Source organism: Hypanus sabinus, chromosome 15, assembly GCF_030144855.1.
Source record: "Hypanus sabinus isolate sHypSab1 chromosome 15, sHypSab1.hap1, whole genome shotgun sequence".
NCBI classification, from domain to species: Eukaryota; Metazoa; Chordata; class Chondrichthyes; order Myliobatiformes; family Dasyatidae; genus Hypanus; species Hypanus sabinus.
In genome coordinates, this window is record NC_082720.1 from 69,144,050 (window position 1) to 69,166,352 (window position 22,303).

Genomic DNA, 22,303 nt, shown 5'->3' on the forward strand with positions numbered 1-22,303 from the left:
TTCCTGCGCATCCCCTTTGGTGTCACGAATGGTGTCTCTGTCTTCCAGAGGGAAATGGACCAGATGGTGGACCAGTGTCAACTGAAGGCCACATTTCCCTATCTGGATAATATCACCACATGTGGTCGTGACTGGTCAGGTCACGACGCCAACCTCCAAGGATTTTTCCAAGTGGCCAAAGCTCTGAACCTTACTTATAACAGGGACAAGTATGTGTTCGGAACCACCCGACTCGCTATCCTTGGGTATGTCGTGGAGAACGGGTTCATTGGCCCTGATCCCGACTGTATGTGCCCCCTGTTAGAACTCCCTCCTCCCACCACCCTCAAAGTCCTCAGACGGTGCCTGGGCTTCCTTTCCTATTATGCCCAATGGGTCCCCCATTACGCAGACAAGGCCCGCCCATTGGTCAAGTCTACCTCGTTTCCCCTCTCTGCTGAGGCCCATGCGGCCTTCAGCTGCATTAAAGGGGACATTGCCAAAGCTATGATGCATGTGGTGGACGAGACCATTCCCTTCCAAGTAGAGTGTGACGCCTCCGATTTCGCTCTGGCTGCTACCCTCAATCAGGCAGGCAGGCCAGTAGCATTCTTTTCTCGTACCCTTCAAGGCTCTGAAATTCGGTACTCCGCAGTGGAGAAAGAAGCCCAGGCCATAGTGGAAGCTATTAGGCACTGGAGGCACTATCTCGCCGGCAAAAGGTTCACCTTGCTGACCGACCAGCGTTCAGTTGCATTCATGTTCAGCAACCAACAGCAGGGCAAAATCAAAAATGATAAAATTTTGCAGTGGAGAATAGAACTCTCCACCTACAACTATAATATCCTGTACCAGCCTGGAAGGCTCAATGAGCCCCCTGATGCCCTATCCCGGGGAGAGTGTGCTAGCGCACAGCTCAACCAGCTATATGCCCTCCATGCACATCTTTGCCACCCGGGGGTCACCAGATTTTACCATTTCGTGTAAGCCCGGAACCTGCCGTATTCCCTTGAGGACATCAGGATGATGACCAGGGACTGCCAAGTCTTGCGCTCAGTGCAAACCACACTTCTACTGTCCTGAAAAGGCGCAACTTATCAAGGCCACCGCCCCTTTGAGCAACTGAGTGTTGACTTTAAGGGCACCCTTCCCTCCACCGACAGCAATGTCTACTTTCTCAACATTATCGATGAGTACTCGCGGTTCCCCTTTGCCATCCCCTGCCTCGACACCACTGCCACATCCGTCATAAAAGCTCTGCGCCAGCTCTTCACTCTGTTTGGATATCCCTGCTATATCCACAGTGATAGAGGGTCCTCCTTTATGAGTGACGAGCTGCGCCAGTACCTGCTAGCTAGGGGCATTGCTACTAGTAGGACCACGAGCTATAATCCCCAGGGAAATGGACAGGTGGAGAGGGAGAATGCCACAGTGTGGAAGGCCACACTTTTAGCCCTTAAGTCAAAAGGGTTGCCAGTCTCTCGATAGCAGGAGGTCCTCCCCAAGGCACTCCAGTCTATCCGCTCCCTGTTATGTACGTCCACCAATGCCACCCCTCACGAGCACCTATTCTCTTTTCCCAGGAAGTCCGTCACTGGGACCACCCTACCAGCTTAGCTGACATCCCCAGGGCCAGTGCTGCTCTGGAAACATGTGAGGAGCAATAAATACTCCCCACTGGTCAAGAGGGTTCACCTTCTACATGCGAACCCCCAGTATGCTTACGTGGTCTTACCTGATGGGTGGGAGGACATGGTCTCTGTCCCCGATCTGGCACCCACAGGAGCAGCGGACCACTATCCCGAACAGTAACTATAAACCCTGTACCCGAGGTGAAACCGCGCACACCGAGCCCTACACAGACTCCTCACGACACTCCTATACCGGGCATCTCGCACGCACATAGACCAGGCGCCTCGCACACGCATGAGGGATCACTGATGCCTAGTGGGCTGACACCTCCAGTTAGGCCGGAACCAGCACAACCACCGGCACCTGTGCAATCACAGCCGGTGCTACGTAGATCGCAGCGACAGATTCGACCACCTGATAGACTTAACCTGTAAATATACTTGTAAGAAACTTTGCCCCAGGGGGACTCTCGTTTAAAACAAAGGGGGAGTGAATGTGGTAAACTACATATACCTGTCTGGACACACCCCCTGCTGACTGCTCCTGTGGCTCCTCCCACAGACCCCGGTATAAAGGCGATTGAGGCTTGAGCCCTGGCCTCAGTCTCCAGGATATAGCATGGTGGTCATTTGCCGCTTGTTCTTTCTTCCAGTCAATAAAAGCCGAGATCTCGCCTCACATCTCAGAGAGTTATTGATGGTGCCTCATGTACAAAAAGCATGTTGGGCAGATAATAATAAATGCAATGCACAGGGAAAAGGTGCAGTTCCAAAAAGGACACTAATCTGCATGCTGTTGATGAAAAATATGATAATGAGGAGAGTGACACAAAGCTGAGTAGCCTTGAGATTTACCACATGAAAGCTAATATGAGGCAAAAAGTATGGCTTCTACCAGAAGTGAATAGGAAATTAATTAAAATGGAATTGAATGCTGGCTCCGCTGTTCCAGTCATTCTGCAAAATCAGTTTGAACGGCATTTCAAAGATGCTAAACTGAGGCCTGCAGATATCCAACTAAGAACTTATACTGGAGAAAAGTAAAGAGCATCATTCTTGTGAGAATGACAACAACCAACAAGCCACACGGGGCTTGTGGGGTTGTGAGCGGCTGAAACAACTTAAACTTGATTACAGATCCATCCACTATCTGCATGCCTGTAATAACGTCAACTGGAAGCAAATTATGAAAGTTACCGGATGATGCCACAGCTATGTTCAAGGATGGCATTGAAATTCTCAACCATATCAAGGGTAAAATAGTGTTAAATGAAAATACCACACCCACATTTTCCAAAGCCCATCTGGATCATTTTATCATCCACGATAAAGTAGTGAGATAGGTTGCATTGAAGCTGAAGGAATTCTTTCCAAGATTGGCTGGAGTCTGTGGGCAACGCCAGTGATCCCAGTAGCCAAGAAGAATGGTCTGTTGGAATCTGTGTAATTTCATGGTCACCATCAACCCAGTACTGAAAGTAAACTGATACCCTCTTCCCAGGATAGTGGATATCATTGCAACCCTTTCTGGAGGGAAACACTTCAGCAAAGTGGACTTAGCTGAGGTCTCCCTACGGATGGAGATGGAGCCCAAAGTGTTTGTCACCATAAACACTCTCAAATGTCTTTATCACTATAACATGCTTATTTTTGGAGTAGTATCTGCACCTGAACCTTGGCAGAAATCTATGGACCAGGTGCTGCAAGACTGCCCAGGCACTCAGTGTTACCTGGATGACATCATATCTCAGGACAGTTACAAAGATTGGAAGATTATGGGCTCAGAGCATGATGCAACACGTGTGAATTCTTTAAACCAAGCAGTGTTGGATGCCCCAAAGCCAAAGGATGTGTCACAGTTGCTGTCCTTTTTAGGATTTTTCTGTAATATCCTGGTTTAAGACCATACTTTATTTTATTAATGCAATTACGCCTTTGGGCATTTTATTGTCTGCAGATCTTCTCAAATATATTAAAAAAAGTATTCATTGAATTACGTTATTTAATCAGATGTTTAATTTTGCTGTTCAAAATAAAAATTCAGTTGATTAAGTTAGGCTGTTGAATTTGCCAATAAGGTTTGTCTTGTACTAATTTTTCTAGAGAGAGTGCATGAAAAGAAGAGGTAGCAATTTTCTAGAGAGAGTGGGGTATAGAAGAATTTTCAAGAAAGCAGAAGAATGGAAATGGATGACAGATATAGCGGAAGAACATGGTGAAATGCTCACAAAAGCCATTTAGAAGGACAGATGCAGATGTCAGAAAATCCTCATGCAGACTATGGTTTTGCAGAGAATGTGCAGATGACTTCCTGTTAATCCACTATCACACTACATTGGAGAAAGCGCAATTCATTTTTCCATAGATACTTTTTGCTTGGACTAGTTCTGCACAGCAAATACGTTTGGGAACCGTGAGTAAACAAAGCGGAGCAAACTGGATTGATTACACAATTTTATTTTCTTTATTTTGTTGGTTATAGTTTAAAGTATTTTGTCAATACAATTTTGATCTAAGTTTATATTGACGTGAGCTAGATTGTTGCTTCCTGGCGAACAGGAAATCTACATGGGTATATGTCAATATTCATACAGGCAATAATCTTTTTTATTCCCTTAAAAGAAACATTCAAACCTTGCCACTGCGTGCCACCCCTTGAACCCGTTGCTACAAATCGGGAGGAAATGGCAATGGTCAAGGCAGCGTGAGGTGGCTTTCCAAAAGGCAAAGGAAACGGTGATATCAGACACTGTACTCACACATTATGATCCACATTATCCAGTGAATCTTGCTTGTGACACCTCGCCTTTAACTAGACCTTTATGAAGATGCCTCGTCTCATGGTAAAGGTGCAGCCAGTCACATGTTATGAGTGATGGAAGTGAATGCCCTATAGCCTTTATATCATGTTCTCTTACCACTGCATGGAAACAAGATATACACAGATTGACAGAGAAGACTTGAGGCTGGGGTAGGGTGTAAAACACTTCAACCAGTATTGTATTGGAGAGTGTTTACCCTCAGTACTGATCATGAACTACTAACTCTCATATTCAATTCACAGACAGGTGTTTCACTAACAGTAGCAGCATAACTCAGAGATGGATCTGTTTCTCAGAGGACACAATCACAAGATATTCAAGAGGACAACTAATCATGGAAACACTGATGGATTGTCCCATTTACCCTTGGAAAAGGAAATACCAGAAAATTTACAAAAGAGGACACTCCTGCTGACATATTGTCCCTAATGCAAGTCAGAAGTCACCCGATTATGGCAAAGATGAACCAAAGGGAAACCAGAAAAGACCTCACACTGTCTCAGGTCTACATGGCCACCCTAAATGGCTTGAATGGGCAGTAGAACTTCCAGTTACCCCACTGTTACCAGCACCGGGATGAATTCGCCTCATTGAGAGTTGCTTTACCACCCAAACTGAGAGCTAAAGTGTTGCAGCCGCTACTCACTAAACATCTAGGCACGGTCTAAATGAAAGCATTGACACAAAACTTTGTGTCTGGTGGCCTGGGATGAATCAGTTTGCCATGCACTATTTGGGATGCCAGTTACTACAGAAAATACCATGAACGGTGCCCTTCCATCCTTGGGAATGGCCTGCAATGCCCTAGAAGAGGGCTTAGGTGGATTTTGCCTGACTGTTCATGGGTAGTAGATGCAGCTACAAAGAGGCGAGAAGGGTTCCCAATACCCTTTGCTACAGCTGATAGGTTGAGAAGCCTCCACTCGAGAACTGGTGTTCCAGAACGTTTAGTTAGTGATCATGGATCGCAGTTTGTTGCAGAACATTTTCAGTCATTTCTAAGAATGAATGGAATAAGATGTATTCCATCTGCACCATACCACTCAGCTACAAATGGCTTGGTGGAAAGGTTTGCCTAGAGTCTAAGGAATGCTCTGCAAACAATGTCAACAGAACGCACTACACTGACACGAATCAGAAGCTTCCCAATTTCCTCTTTGCCTATCACACTGCAGCACACTTCACAACCAATGACTCACCAACTCCGCTGTTCCTGGGCAATCCCTTGCACTTATACTTAGATCTCAAACCTAATCTCAGAAGAAGTATTCAGGACGAACGTCTGAGACAAATTGATGGTTCCTCAAAAAAGTAGGTTCAATGTTTCATTTCTGGACAAGCAGTCCTGGTGAGAGACTACAGAGATGATTAAAAGTGGGTACTTGGAAAGTACAAGGACAGAATCGGACCATTCTTTCACACGATAGAGGTTGCATCTGATACCATCCAGAGGTGAATCTTCAGTCAGTTTAGAGCAGAGTCAATTGCTAGAGAAGAAAGAAGTCCAGAAATATTAGAACCATTTCCTGCACTCCCAAAGCCAACTCTTACAATCACTACAGAGGGGACCCCAGAACCTGGAAGTGTTTCACAGTCACAAGTCTCACCTGCCAAACAGAGCAACCCCCGCCCTCCCAATCAACCCGCTTGTCAAGAAAGACATTATCCCACAAGAGTAAGAAATCCTCCATGTTGATTACATCTTCAATCAATTGGTCCATCTAATGTCAGAGAAATGTATACAATATACATCTTGAGATTCTTTTTCTTCGCAAACATCCACGAAAACAGATGAGTGCTCCAAAGAACGAATGACAGTTAAATGTTTGAACCCCAAAGCCTCCCCCAGCTCCCTCCTCCCATGTGTAAACAGCAGCAAAGCAACGTCCCTCCCCACCCAGCAAAAAAGCATCAGCAGCCCCCCACTGAGCACTCGACTGTGCAGCAAAACATCAATAAAGACACAGACTTGCAGTACCCCGAAGACTACTCATTCACCCGGTGATTCGACATACTGCAGGCTCTCTCTCTCTCTCTCCCTAATAAGGGAAAAAAAGGTGTCCCTGTTTCATGCGAGAGGGAAGACATAACAAACCAACTCGCTGATTCATGGTGATAAAAGTCTGTTGTATTGCTTTTTCTGAGCTCTGTGCCCAAAGAACTCGGGTCTCCGGGCACACAGCCAGCATCCAGCTCGCTGCTTACGATCTTGCATCTCCCACAACGCATCAGGCAGCGGCACCGGCCTTGACTCTGCCCACCTCCAGAGCCATGACAATCCGACACCCTGGAGACACACTAGTCTTCCAGGCTGCATATCAAAAAGTGGCCAACCGTGAGGCCCTGAGAGCGGGTCCCTTTTCTGCAAAGAACCAAAGTCAGCATGTACCTCCATTCAGTGTCCACAAAAGAAACTTGAAAGGAAAAAAAAAGAGGTATTAAAGATAGAAATAGAGCTGTTTCTGAAGATGCCAGCAGAGAAGTCACTGTCAGACGCCATCATGCTCCTAAGCTCTTTTAAATTCTAAGCTCTTTAGACCTGAATAGCACAATTTAAAATTTACTATGCTGTGGATATCTGTACAGTAGTTGTATTATACGTGTAGTATACTGTGTATATAGTTGAGACGCATTCTCTATTAAGCTGTGGTTTATAGTGAAGCAGGGAGGAATGTTGTGTATTTAACATTTTAGTAATGTTGTTGATATAGTTTTTGATTAAACATTCTTTGTTGTTTACATAATTCATTGTGGGTTATATGTAAAAGAATGTGAATGGCACATGTCATTAACCCACTCATATGTGGGTGCTTCACTAAAGTAAAAATGAAACTAGAGTACACATGTTATTCCTGTTTCACATTTTTCTTTTAATTAGTTTTATGTTTTGGAGTTAATGAAAGCCAAAACCAACAGGCTCTGGGACAGCTTCTTCCACCAGGCCATCAGACTGATTAATTCACACTGCTACAATTGTATTTCAATGCTATATTGACTGTCCTGTTGTACATACTATTTATTATAAATTACTATAAGTTGTACATTGTACATTTAGAAGGAGACGTAATGTAAAGATTTTTACTCCTCGTAGTAAAGGACGTAAGAAATAATGTCAATGCAATTCAATCCAATACGAAACATACCAGTAAGGATTGGTTTAATTCTTCCTGCAAACTTTCAATTACAAGGAAAAGTAAGAATATGAGAGTGTATTTTCCATAGCATATTCACAAGAGCACTGTACAGGGATTCATAGTTCCCATTCAATACATTGCTAGAGCAAGATTGACAAGATTCGTCAAAATTCTCAGCATCAAATGTTAAATTTTGGAAGGTTGGAGAGCTACAGTGACAAATGTTTCCACAAAGGATTTACTTTTTGTATGTACAATGGATTCTGGATACTTAAGCCATCAGTTATTTCGGATAACTTTTAAAGAACAAAAACAGGATTCCCTTTGATTATATGGGAGGCACTATGCTGCTTAATTGGGACAGGAGTCTGTTGTGGAACAGGTTCTAATTAACATCAGTTGACGCATTTGTGTGATGCTACACTGTGCTTAAAGAAATCAGATTTTAAAAAACGTCAGTTGCCTGTGTTTCCGTTCAAAAAGCAATTATTTTTGTCACAGATAGTTGCTGTGGAATAAGCAATAAGGCAGTTCAAAATTGCTTTGCTTACGACAGTTTCAAGTATTCAGGCATGGAGACAATAGACAGTAGGTGCAGGAGTAGGCCATTTGCCCCTTCTAGCCAGCACCGCCATTCACTGTGATCATGGCTGATCATACACAATCAGTATCCCGTTCCTGCTCTCTCCCCATATCCCTTGACCCCACTATTTATAAGAGCTCTATCTAACTCTTTCTTGAATGCATCCAGAGACTTGGCCTCCACTGCCTTCTGGGGCAGAGCATTCCACATATCCACCACTCTCTGGGTGAAAAAGTTTTTCCTCATCTCTGTTCTAAATGGCCTACCCCTTATTCTTAAACTGTGGCCTCTAGTTCTGGACTCATCCATCAGCGGGAACATGCTTCCTGCCTCCAGTGTGTCCAATCCCTTAATAATCTTATATGTTTCAATCAGATCCCCTCTCATCCTTCTAAATTCCAGTATATACAAGCCCAGTCACTCCAATCTTTCAACATATGACAGTTCTGCCATTCCGGGAATTAACCTCGTGAACCTACGCTGCACTCCCTCAATAGCAAGAATGTCCTTCCTCAAATTTGGAGACCAAAACTGCACACAATACTCCAGGTGGGGTCCCACCAGGGCCCTGTACAGCTGCAGAAGGACCTCTTTACTCCTATACTCAATTCCTCTTATTATAAAAGCCAGCATGCCATTAGCTTTCTTCACTGCCTGCTGCACCTGCATGCTTGCTTTCATTGACTACAAGAACACCTAGATCTCGTTGTACTTCTCCTTTTCCTAACTTGACTCCATTCAGATAGTAATCTGCCTTCCTGTTCTTGCCACCAAAGTGGATAACCTCACATTTAGCCACATTAAACTGCATCTGCCATACATTTCCCCACTCACCCAACCTGTCCAAGTCACCCTGCATTCTCATAACATCCACCTGACATTTCACACTGCCACCCAGCTTTGTGGCATCAGCAAATTTGCTAATGTTACTTTTAATCCCTTCATCTAAATCATTAATGTATATTGTAAACAACTGCGGTCCCAGCACCGAACCTTGCGGTACCCCACTGGTCACAGCCTGCCATTCCAAAAGGGATCCGTTAATCACTACTCTTTGTTTCCTGTCAACCAGTCAATTTTCAATCCATGTCAGTACTCTGCTCCCAATACCATGTGCCCGAATTTTGCCCACTAATCTCCTATTTGGGACTTTATCAAAAGCTTTCTGGAAGTCCAGGTACACTACATCCACTGGCTCTCCCTTGTCCATTTTCATAGTTACATACTCAAAAAACTCCAGAAGATTAGTCAAGCATGATTTTCCCTTCATAAATCCATGCTGACTCTGACTGATCCTTCTACTGCTATCCAAATGTGTCGTAATTTCCTCTTTTATAATTGACTCCAGCATCTTTCCCACCACTGACATCAAGCTACCCGGTCTATAATTCCCTGTTCTCTCTCTCCCTCCTTTCTTGAAAAGTGGGACAACATTAGCCACCCTCCAATTGGCAGGAACGGTTCCTGAATCTATAGAACATTGGAAAATGATTACCACAGTTTCTAGGGATGCCAGAACCACAGTTTCTAGGGATACCAGAAATGGCCAAGAGCGGAAATAAAATGATTTCACTACTTCAACAAGTTAGGAGTTATGAAGAATTTGAAGGGATTGACAATCATTTTGAATATTAAAAAGAAAATGCTGATTTGGAGGATGCAATTGTTGAAATCATTGTATGAAATCAGTCCATTATTTGCACTAGGTGTCCTCACAGATTTTGTTCATTACGTACACTGGATGAATCCCTCCAACTCAACTACCATTAGGAGCTAATACACAGTTTTGTAGTACTCTAGTACAATCAGTAGGGTTCTAATTTGTTCTTTATTTCATTTCAATACATGATTTGTTACTCAGTTTGCCTTTTTATACCTTTTTAACTATTTCCATGAAACTTCAGCTAATTGGGGCAGCCACTTCATTGGGCCAGAATGTACTGGTCCCGTTGTGTCCCAAATGGAATCCACCGTATTTATATATTAACACTACATATAGATTTTTCATGACATTATTATACATTGCAAAGGTGGAGCTGTTAATGTCCTATTTTCACTTTTTTCCCAACACCTACACAAATCGGATAGAATTAAATACCAGGAAATTCCATGTGAACTTCCATTATGTTAGAAATATTTACCTTTTCTGCATTTTTCTCAGTGGTCCTTAATTTCACAGAAACTTTACCAAGAAGCGATATGTTTAGAGTTCTAGTCTTCTGAAGCCCTTATTAATATTCTATGATTTTTATTCTGCTACAGCAGGAAATGCTGGGTTGACTCTCAACCGAAGCAGGCATCAATTTTATAGACTATTTTTATTCATGTCCATCAGGTTTGAAAGCCTGCAGCTGAAGTTTTTGATTAACCATCTGTATTAATAATTTCAGATGATTTGTATTTTTTGCCATTTGCCATTGCTATGTATTTGGATAGCTTTTATGAATATTAATTTACATTGTTTCTTTATGTGGCAGAAGCAAGCATAGCCATTCTCAAACTGAATATAGATATGCTACTAACATCAACCCTAATGGTTGTAACAAAGATTGTGTTGAAATGTTATATCATAACTATCAAGCTACAGTAATTGAGTCGCTTCAGTTTTTAGTCAAAATATCATTTTGAAGAAATCTATGCTTTGTTTCATATTGCGGTATCCAATTCCAAATGCCTCAGCAAGATCTACCAATATTCATCAACATCCTAAAGATCTGTGCTTTGTTTTAAGGCAGCAAAAAGGAACATACAAAAACTCTTCTGATCCTCAGTTGGTAATAGAAAGAAGCAGTGAGAAATAGAACTAATCTTGTTCACGTGGAATTTTATTCCCTTGCTGGCCATTGGTTTCTTCGAGAAGTTTTCAAATTTTCTGCTAATTTATGTTGCTTTTCTTTCGTTTGTTCATTTTCAGGATGTGAATGTCACTGGCGACTCCAGCATTTATTGCCATCGCTAATTGATCTTGAGGGTGGTAAACTGCCATCTCGAACAGCTGCAGTCCTTCTGACGAAGGAACTCCCAGTCTGTCGTTGGATGGGGGGCTTTCCAGGATTTAAATTGAGAGGCAATGAAATAGTGGTGATATATTTCTAAACTAGGATGGAGTTTAAGTTGGAGGAACCAAGTAAGTCATGGATCTAAGTGGCTGCTACCTTTGATATTACAAGTGGCAGATAGCTTACTGTAGTCACTCTATTGACACGTAAGAATCAAACTCAAATAGTGGTGGATGACCCAAGGTCAAAGGATGTGTCACAGTTGCAGTCTTTCTTAGGATTTGTCAATTCCTATTCCAGTCTCCTGCCCAGCTTGGCTACTGTGCTCCACCCCTTGAATTCATTTCTACAGGTCAGGAAGACATGGCAATGGACAAAGCAATGTGAGATGGCTTTTTAAAAGGCAAAGCAAATAGTGATGTCAGTCACTGTACTTACACATTATGATCCATATCATCCAGTAAAGCTTGCCATGTACTCTTCGGGATGCCAACATATCCAGCAGAACTGTCAGAACTAACCCTGCAGTCTCAGAGTCAATTCCTACAACTACCACAGAGGAGCTCCCAGAACCTGGGATTGTTTCGTGGCCACATATCTCATCTGCCAAGCAGAATGATCCCTTTGGTCAGGAAAGACGTTATCTCACAAGATTAAGAAAGGCTGCAGAGTGATTAAATGACAGAGAAGAGTGCCAGGGGTGAGGAGGGGCCCAGTGGCATGGGTGCAGGCACATCCAGCTTTGAGACAACAGACAATGATCCCAGATGAAAGGCTTTTCATATGAGGAGTGATTGATAGCTCTGTGTCTTTAATCGCTGGAATTTCAGAGAATGAGGGAGATCTCATTGAAACCTATCGAGTGTTGAAGTGCCTAGATAGAATGGATGTGGAGAGGATGTTTCCAATGGTGGGGGAGTTTAGGACAGAGAACACAGCCTCAGAACAGAGTGGAGATGAGGAGGAATTTCTTTAGCCAAAGGTGATGGATCTGTGGAATTCATTGACACAGGCAGTTGTGGAAGCCAAGCCATTGGTTGTACTTAAGCCAAAAGTTGATAGGTTCTTGCTTAGTTAAAGTGTGAAAGGTTATGGGAGAAGGCAGGAGAATGTGGGTTGAGAGGGAAATGGATCAGCCATGATGAAATGGCGGAGCAGACTCGATGGAGCAAATGGCCTAGTTATGGCCCTGTGTCTTATGGTTTTATAGTCTAAATCTTTAGGCCTGAAGGAAAGTTTAACATTTTTATGCTGTGTTTGTACATATAACAGGTGTATTATATAATATACTTTATAGCTAAGGTTCCCAAGACTTTTTGCACAGTACTTTATTTGTCATCATGGAGCGGAGAGTTTGTAAATCTGGTGGGAGCAAAGGACATTGGGAATGCCAAGGGTGGAGTGCCACAGGAGGGGTGTGGGGGTGAGGAGGCAGAGGAGGCATGCTAGGGGTGGATGTGGCACGGGTGAAGACACACCCAGCCCTAAGATATCAGGCAAGATGATTTGATTGCAAACAATTGGTTTATTTTTCATTACAGAATGTCTCTCCGGTGCTTCCCCCTCCCTCTCCTCTTCTTTCCCCTTTTCCCAACCATTATTCCCCTCTCCTTGCCCTTTCCCCACTCTCAGTCAACTCCCAGTTTATCATCACTAATAAATGTCATAAAATTTTATTTTGTGGCAGCTGTACAGTGTAATACTTAAAATTACTACAGTACTGTGCAAAAGTTGTAGGCACCTAGCTACATACTATATATGGGCCAAAGACTTTTGCATTGTACTGTATATATGCATATAAGTCATGATGCATTCTATATTGAGTTGGAGTTTACAGCTAAGCAGGGAGGACTGTTTGTACTTTATATTTCAGTAGTACTTGAGTGGTATTGAAAATGTATTGTTTGGTTAAGCATTCCTTGTTGTTTAAATAATTCATTATGGCTTATATGTAAAAATATATACAAGGCATATGTCGTCTAACCGCTGCTTTAGACGTGCTCACCTTGCTTGAAGTAGAGATGAAGTTAGGGATGTTAATGCCAGCTCTGTGTCTTTATTCTGATTAGGTTGATGTTTTGGAGTTACAAAATATAATATGTAGGGTGAGGGAGATTGTATCTGCCACCAACCTGTTTTAGTGACAAACAAAAGGCAGAGTTTTGCCTGAGCTCAGTTACAGAGGGTCTGAACATCCAGAGGTGCATTGATCATGTGAAGGACATGGATGATAGCTCCCCAACAGTTATGAAGAGGCAGACGGACATTGGCAGCCTTAGTAATGAAAGAAAAAAATTCAATGCAAGATCAATCATGATACATAAATGTCGCAACCTTTTCTCCGTAGGAAGTCCAAAGCTGATTATGCCAGGTGTACAGGTGAGGTGCTTTATTGTTTGAATATATCTAACTGACCAGCCTATTTCTAGATTCCACTGTTGCCACTGACAACTTTCCTTGTGTATTTGAAACTGACTTGGTCCCATGTTCATGATTATTTCTGTCACCTGCTTCAGGGGGAATGATTTGCATGGTGTGAGCTATTCTCAGTGTTCTGCCTTTGGGGATCTAAAGGGAAGCATGAAAAATTGAATGGAATTGACTTTGTTGCTTACATCCTTCATATTCATGAGGAGTAAAAATCTTTATTTTACATCTCTGTCTAAATGTGCAACGTGTAATTTATAGTTTATAGTTATTTGTAATAAATAGTATATACAACAGTACAGTCAATATAGCATAGAAATTGTATCAGCCTGAATTAAGTAGTCTGATGGCCTGGTGGAAGAAGCTGTCCCGGAGCCTGTTGGTCCTGGCTTTTATGCTGCGGTACCGTTTCCCAGATGGTAGCAGCTGGCACAGTTTGTGGTTGGGGTGACTCGGGTCCCCAATGATCCTACAGGCCCTTTTCACACACCTGGTTTTGTAAATATCCTGAATAGTGGGAAGTTCACATCTACAGATGTGCTGGGCTGTCTGCACCACTCTCTACAGAGTTCTGCAATTGAAGGAGGTACTGTTCCCATACCGGGCAGTGATGCAGCCAGTCAGGGTGCTCTCATTTGTGCCCCTGTAGAAAGTCCTTAGGATTTGGGGACATGCCAAACTTCTTCAACTGTCTGAGGTGAGAGAGGTGCTGTTGTCCTTTTTTCACCACAAAGCCAGTATAGACAGATCACGTGAGATCCTCAGTGATGTGGATACCGAGGGACTTAAAGCTATTCACCCTCTCAACCCCAGATCCATTGATGTCTATAGGGGTTAGCCTGTCTCCATTCCTCCTGTAGCCCACAACCAGCTCCTTTACTTTGGCAACGTTGAGGGAGAAGTTGTTTTCTTGACACTGCTGTGTCAGTGTGATGACTTCTTCTGTGTAGGCCACCTCATTATTATTTGAGATTTGGCCAATCAATGTAGTGTCGTCAGCAAATTTAATTGGCAGATTGGAGCTGCAGGTGGTGACACAGTCATTGGTACACAGAGAGTAAAGGAGGGGGCTTAGGACACAGCCCTGAGGGGCACCTGTGTTGAAAAGGCTGAACGATTTGAATAAATTCTGGATCCTGCACATCCCTACACATCATTGGTTTAGAATGTGTCTCCCTGAACAACATTGCTCTGAGAATGTGTGAATTGCCACTGCTCGTTCAGTCAGTTCCACAATAGCATCTGCTGTAAGGGCTGTCCTTTTCCATTTCAGCATTCTGATTATTCAAACACCGTAGTACAGATAAACTATTCAAATGTGCAGCATCCTAGCAATTCTGTAGCGGTGATAATACTGATAAGTGATGCAATAGTTTACACCAAACAAAACAAAAATTATAAATATTATAACATTATTCGGGGGGGGGGGTGCCACGGTATCGTAATGGTTAGCACAAAGCTATTACAGCTCAGGCGCTGGAATTTGGAGTTCAGTTTTGGTGCCGGATATCAGGAGTTTGTACATTCTCACCGACACTGCATGGGTTTCCTCTGGGCGTTCCCGTTTCTTCCCACAGTCCAACGATATGCTAGTTATTAAGCTAATTAATAGGTAAACTGTCCTGTGATCAGGCTAGGGTTTGTGGTGAACTACATGTACCTGTCTGGACACACCCCTCTGCTGACTGCTCCTGTGGGCCTTCCACAGGGTTAAAATAGGTGGGATGCTGACCAGCAAGGCTTGTTAGGCCGGATGGGTCTGTCCTGTCCTGTATCTCCAAGTAAGTAAATAAACAAGAGATTCTGCAGGTTCTGGAAATTTTGGGCAACATGCACTCAAAGTTCAGCAGCTCAGGCAGCATATTAGAACCAAACATGGCAATACTTGACTGCATATAAGTACTGGAATATTATTTTATACAGTGTAACAGTGATCTACACCTACAGCTGGACAGCTGGGTTATGGAAGCAGCTAAGCTGAGTGTTATACGCGCGCGCGCACACGCACGCACGCACGCACACACACACTTCAGTAGCTTGGTTTTCACCACTGTCCTGGTGGAGACTCAAGAATGCCATTGCACTCAAATGTAGAAGGATTCTGTATTGCAACACACACAGAATGCTGGAGGAACTCAGCAGGCCCCACAGCATCAATGGAAGAAAGTACAGTTGTCGTTTTGGGCTGAGACCCTTTGATGCAGCAAGATCTCAGCCTGAAATGCAGACTGTATTTCTTTCCATTGATGCTGGCTGTCCTGCTAAGTTCCTTCTGCATTTTGTGTGTGTGTTGCTTGGATTTCGAGCATCTGCAGACTCCTCTTGTTACGGATTGTTGTTTCTGATGCAGCATCAATAACTCTCGGAGACGTGAGGCGAGATATAGGCTTTTATTGACTGGAAGAAAGAACAAGCAGCAAGTGACCACCACACAACATCCTGGAGACTGAGGATGTGTCTCCAATCGCCTTTATACCGGGGTCTGTGGGAGGAGCCACAGGAGCAGTCAGCGGGGGGGGGGGGGGGGGCGTGTCCGTACAGGTATATGTAGTTCACCACATTCAAACCCCCTTTGTTTTAAAAGAGAGTCCCCAGGGGCTAAAGTTTCTTACAAGTATATTTACAGATTAAGTCTATCAGGTGGTCGAATCTGTCACTGCGATTTATGTAGCACCGGCTGTGATTGCACAGATGCCAGTGGTGGTAATTGCACCGGAGACAGTGGTTGTGCTGGTTCCAGCCTTACTGGAGGTGTCAGCCCACCTGGCATCAGTGATCCCTCATGCGTGTGCGAGGCACTCGGTATGGGAGTGTCGTGAGGAGTCTGTGTAGGGGGTACGCGTCAAGCCGCGTGAACCTATTGATGGTCTGGCTATAGTCCACGACCATCCTATTTTTCTGCCTGGTCCAAACAACAATCACCTGGGCCCTCCAAGGACTTGTGCTTGGCTCAATGATCCCCTCCCTGAGCAGCCGCTGCACCTCCAACTGAATGAAGGCCCTGTCCCCTGTGCTGTACCTCCTGCTTTTAATTGCCACAGGTTTACAGTCAGGGGTCAGGTTGGCGAACAGCAGTCGGGGAGGGATCTTGAGGGTGGAGAGGCTGCAAATGGTGTCAGTAGCGCAGCTGTCGGCATGGTGCTGGGTGGGATGTGTGGGTTGGTGTGTTTGTGTGGGGTATATGACAAAGTCCCACAAAACTGAGGATTCCTGACGGTGAGTGGTGGGAGGGGCCCGTCATATGCCATAGTCACACTTTCGAGGTGGCTCTGGAAGTCCAGCCCCAATAGCACAGGCGCGCACAGTTGAGGCATGACCAGTAGCGCAAAGTCCCGATATTCTGTGCCCTGCACCACCAATGTCGCTACACAACCCACCCGGATGTCTGTGGAATGCAACCCAGAAGCCATGGTGACCCTCTGGCTTACCGGCCGTGTCACGAGTCCGCAGCGTTGCACCATGTCCGGGTTAATAAAACTCTCATTGCTGCCCATGTCAAACAGGCAGCTAGTCCTGTGCCCCTCCACCAGGATGTCCATCATTGACCTTGCAAGCTGGTGTGGGGCACTTTGGTTGAGGGTTACGGAGGCCAGAGTTGAATTGCCGTCTTGGTGCCCGGTAAGCACCCCTGGGTGAGGGGCGGGGCGAGGTGGCGCCGACAAAGATGGCCGCCCCCATGTCTCGCACGCGGCTCTGCCTGACCCTGCTCGTGGTTCAGACTTACAGACCTTGGCAAAATGGCCCCTTCTTCCGCAGCTGGAGCAGGTAGCTTCTCGGGCCGGGCAGTGTTTTCGGGGTGCTTTCCAAGTCCGCAGAAGTAACACTGCACGGACTTGCAATTGCAGCAGCTGTGGTCGGTTTCGGGGAGTTCGTGGACTCGCGACTGGCAGCAGCCGAGGTCGATTCGCTCGTGGGTGGTGGGGTCTGCAGCTTCCACGGAACCGGTGGGGGATCGCGCGGCTGGACAGCATCAGCGTTGTGCAGAGCAGCCTCCAGCGAGTCGGCCATCTCGATCGCTGAGCGTAAGGTAAGATCGGCATTTTCCAGCAGCCGCTGGCGCGCGTACACTGACCTGATCCCCATAACAAAGGCGTCTCATACTAGGAGCTCCGCATGCTATTCCGCCATCAGTCCCTTGCAGTCTCAGGCCCGCACGAGTGTCTGTAGGGCTCTGACAAAATCCCCGCTCGAATCGCCGGTCCACTGCCACCGTGTCGCTAAGTGATGTCTTGCGTAGACGGTGTTCACCGGCCTCATGTACTGTCTTTTGAGGGCATCCAGTGCCCCTTGGTAGGTCGGCAGGTCTCTGATAAGGGAGAATACTTTCGGGCTGACCCTCGAAAGGAGGATTCTGTGCATTGTGGCAGGCTCAGTCACGGGAATGACTTCCAAGTATGATTGGAAGCATGCAAGCCAGAGTTTAAAGGCAAGAGCTGCTTCTGCAGCTTGAGGGTCCAAGTCTAATTTTTCCAGACGTAAAATACTCTCCATGTTTTAAAACTTCCAGCCAATAAAATTGATGCACCATCAATAACTCTCGGAGACGTGAGGCGAGATATAGGCTTTTATTGGCTGGAAGAAAGACAAGCAGCAAGCGACCACCATACAACATCCTGGAGACTGAGGAAGGGGCTGTGCCTCCAATCGCCTTTATACCGGGGTCTGTGGGAGGAGCCACAGGAGCAGTCAGCGGAGGGGGGGGGGGGGGGGCGTGTCCAGACAGGTATATGTAGTTCACCACAGTTTCCATAGCAGTTTTGTTTTACCAGTCAGGGTTGATGGCCCTGAGCTGAAACCCCAAGCCTGAAGGACCAGTGGACCACTCTTGGTTTGGCCTCACATACACTGGAAACCAAGTGGGGAATCTCACTGAACAGATTTTTGTGTAATATAGACCACGGAAGGAAGATGTGAGTGTGAGTGTGTGTATTTATATGTGTATTTATATCATGCTTTTTATGACTACACACTCTTCAAAATTGCTTTATAGCCCATTGATTATTTTCTGCAGTAACGTTGTCTTAAAGAGAACGATCCTCAAGGTACTTTACTAGAGAATTACCAAACTAACTTTAAGTGAGACAGAAAGGTTTAAGGAAGGAATTCTAGCATTTTGGCCTAGTCAGCTGAGGGCATCATAACCAGTGATAGGGTGATGAAAATCAGGAATACTTTATTTTTTTTTTGACTTTCCATCCATTTATTCCCAGTTGTACATGTTTTTTTTAATTTAATTTTTTTTTGCTCAGCATTAACAAAACTTTCAATCTGGTTCTGTGCTGCATCACTTTGTTAATAATCTCCTGGCAAAAAGAAAATGAAACAATGAATGAAGGACACCATTTTCTGAGCAAGCAGGCTGTAATCTCAAGGCACTTCCCTTTACCACGTAAGGGTATCAGCTGGTGTTTATTCAGCATGGCTCTCAGCTGCTGGGGCCAAGACAACTTCGAACTACATTCCAGCCAGGCACTGGGAGTGGCCTTGGAGACAGACTGTGCGAAGGAGGAGATCTGCTTCATGGCAATCAACAGTTATCCTGACGGCAATGTCAGCCTGGCATTTGCTTCTTCTTATCAGAGAAGGTGGAGCATTATTGATACCACAACTGTATCTTGGCTCACTGAGAGACCCAGACATAAGATTAGATTCTTTCCATTACATTATTAGTAACTCAGGACCCATTCGTGCCTTAAACAGAGTCACTAGTCTATTAGCAGTCTCCCACAAACTCATGTGGTCAGTAAGTATTGTCTCTCAGAGGCTGGAGGAAGCTTTAATATTTTCCACATGTTACTGGTGACAGTTCAAATAGTTGTTATCTATCAGAAGATTATGACTTTCTTCAGTACTTGGAATGTTTAATTAATTGACAGATTATACAGAACCTGATTATTTATTGTGCAGTGTTAAAGAAGATAATATTGATACTGTTTTATTTTGGAAATGCGAACAGACTTCAAACACAAAGAAGATACACATTGAAATGTTAAGTTTGTGGATTAAGACTTTTATCCAGAGCACACTTATCTACATTCCTGCTTGTGACATCACAAAATTAGGGTTGCCATGGTAATGTAGTAGTTAGTACCATGCTATTACGGCTCGGAATTCAGTTCCAATGCCATCTGTAGGCCGAGTGTATGTTCTCACTGTGACCTTGTGGATTTACTCCAGATACTCTGGTTTCCTCCCACAGTCCAAAGACCTACCAGTTATTGGGTCAATTGGTCATTGTAAATTGACCTGTGATTAGGCTAGGGTTAAATAGGTGGGTTGCTGGGCCGCACAGCTCATTGTGCTGCAAGGGCCTGTTTTACATTGTATTTCTCAATAAATAAAATTCTCTCTCAGTTAGGAAAGTGCTCCCAAGAATTAGCACCCCTCTTTATCAATTTCCTCCCTTCTGCTGGTGGAATTTGATCATAGTGTACGGGTTAGGTGATGATGGATCTGCGATTGGATGGTCAGGATTGACTATCCTGCTGGGGAAAAAGGGGCTAGAGAGACATAGACAGTTGAGGGAGCAAAGAACTATCAGGTGTAGTCTGCTGAACATAGATAGAAGAGGATCTGCATGATGCACCATCAATAACTCACTCTGAGACGTAAGGCGAGATATCGGGTTTTATTGACTGGAAGAAGGAACCAGGAGTGAGTGACCATCATACTACATCCTGGAGACTGAGAGAGAGCATAGGCCTCAGATCGCCTTTATACCGGGGTCTGTGGGAGGAACCACAGGAGCAGTCAGCAGGGGCATGTCCAGACAGGCACATGTAGTTCACCACATTCACCCCCCCTTTGTTTAAAAGAGTCCCCAAGTGGCGAAGTTTCTTACAAGTCAAGTCTATCAGGTGGTCGAATCTGTCGCTGCGATCTACGTAGCACCGGCTGTGATCGCACGGATGCCGACGACATTGGTGATTGCACAGGGGACAGAGGTTGTGCTTGTTCCAGCCCACTAGGCGCCGGTAATCCCTCACTCATGTGCGAGGTGCCTGGTATAAATGCGTACGAAACGCCCGGTATATAAGTGTCGTGAGGAGTCTGTGTAGGGCCTGGTGAGCACGGTGTCACCTCAGGTGCAGGGTTCATAGTTACCGGAGAGTCTTCAGGGTAGTGGTCTGCTGCACCTGCGGGTGCCAGGTTGCGGATGGAGACCGCGTCCTCCCGCCCATCAGGTAAGACCACGTAGGCATACTAGGGGTTCGCATGTAGAAGGTGAACCCTCTCGACCAGCGGGGAGTATTTATTTTCCTATTTGACGTATTTTTTCCAGTCTCTGGAAGTATTTTTTTTTCCTATTACGCCCAATAGGTCCCCCATTACGCAGACAAGGCACGCCCCCGGTCAAGTCTACCACGTTTCCCCTCTCTGCTGAGGCCCGCGTGGCCTTTAGCTGCATTAAAGAGGACATTGCCAAAGCAACGATGGGGCACTGGACGCAGGCGCCTCGTACTAGCAGCTCCACATGTTGTTCTGCCGTGAGCGTCTTGCAGTCACAAGGTCCGACGAGTGTCTGTAGTGCTCAGAGAAACTCAGCGCACGATTCGCCAGGCCGCTGTTGCCGGGTAGCTAAACGATGTCTTGCGTAGATGGTGTTCATGGCCGCAGGTACTGTCTTTTGAGGGCGTCCAGTGCCCCATCGTAGGTCGGCAGGTCCCGGATAATGGAGTAAACTTTTGGGGTGACCCTCGAGAGGAGAATTCGGTGCATAATGGCGGGTTCAGTTGCACAAACCTCCTCCAAGTATGACTGGAAGCATGCAAGCCAGTGTTCAAAAGCGTACTTCTTCCAGTCAATAAAATTGATGCACCGTCAATAACTCACTCTGAGACGTAAGGCGAGATATCGGCTTTTATTGACTGGAAGAAGGAACCAGGAGTGAGTGACCATCATACTACGTCCTGGAGACTGAGAGAGAGCATAGGCCTCAGATCACCTTTATACAGGGGTCTGTGGAAGGAGCCACAGGAGCAGTCAGCAGGGGCATGTCCAGACAGGCACACGTAGTTCACCACACTGCAGTTGCTCAAAACTGCAGGGCAACGCATACAAAATACTGGAGCAATTCAACAGATCATGCAGTATCTTGGAGATGAGTAAACAGTTGAAGCTTTGAGTCAAAAGCTGTCTTCAGGGCTGGAAAGGAAGGCAGAGTAAGAAGGTGGGAGCAGGAGGAGTAGAAGGAGCTGGCAGCCGATAAGTGAGACCAGGTGAGGGGGAAGGTGGACGGCTGGGAAAGGGGGAACAATTGTAAGAAGATGCAAGATGATAGCTGATAAATTAAAACTTAACTTTATTTATCACATGCAGATACATTGAAACATTGAAAACTGCATTGAAATGCACTATCTGCTGAGGGCAGCCCAGAAGTGTTGCCACGCTTTCAGTGCCAACTTAGCATGTCCACAGCTTGCTAACACTAACTTGTCCACCATTTGGAAACCAAAGCGCCAGAAGAAACTCACAGGGAGAACATGCAAACTCCTTGCAGACAACTACGGGAACCCAATCAAAGTTCAAAGTTCAACATTCAAATTAAATTCAGGGCTACTGACCCTCTCTGTAATGTTTTGTAACTCGTGGAAGTAATCAACAGGAAAACACTGGAGCCAGGATAATTGTGCACTTACTGTTTCCTCTTCTTCAGTGAGGTGCTCATAGGTGATGTGGTGGTATAATGACGTCTGTCATTCACATACTTCTTACAAATAACCCATAA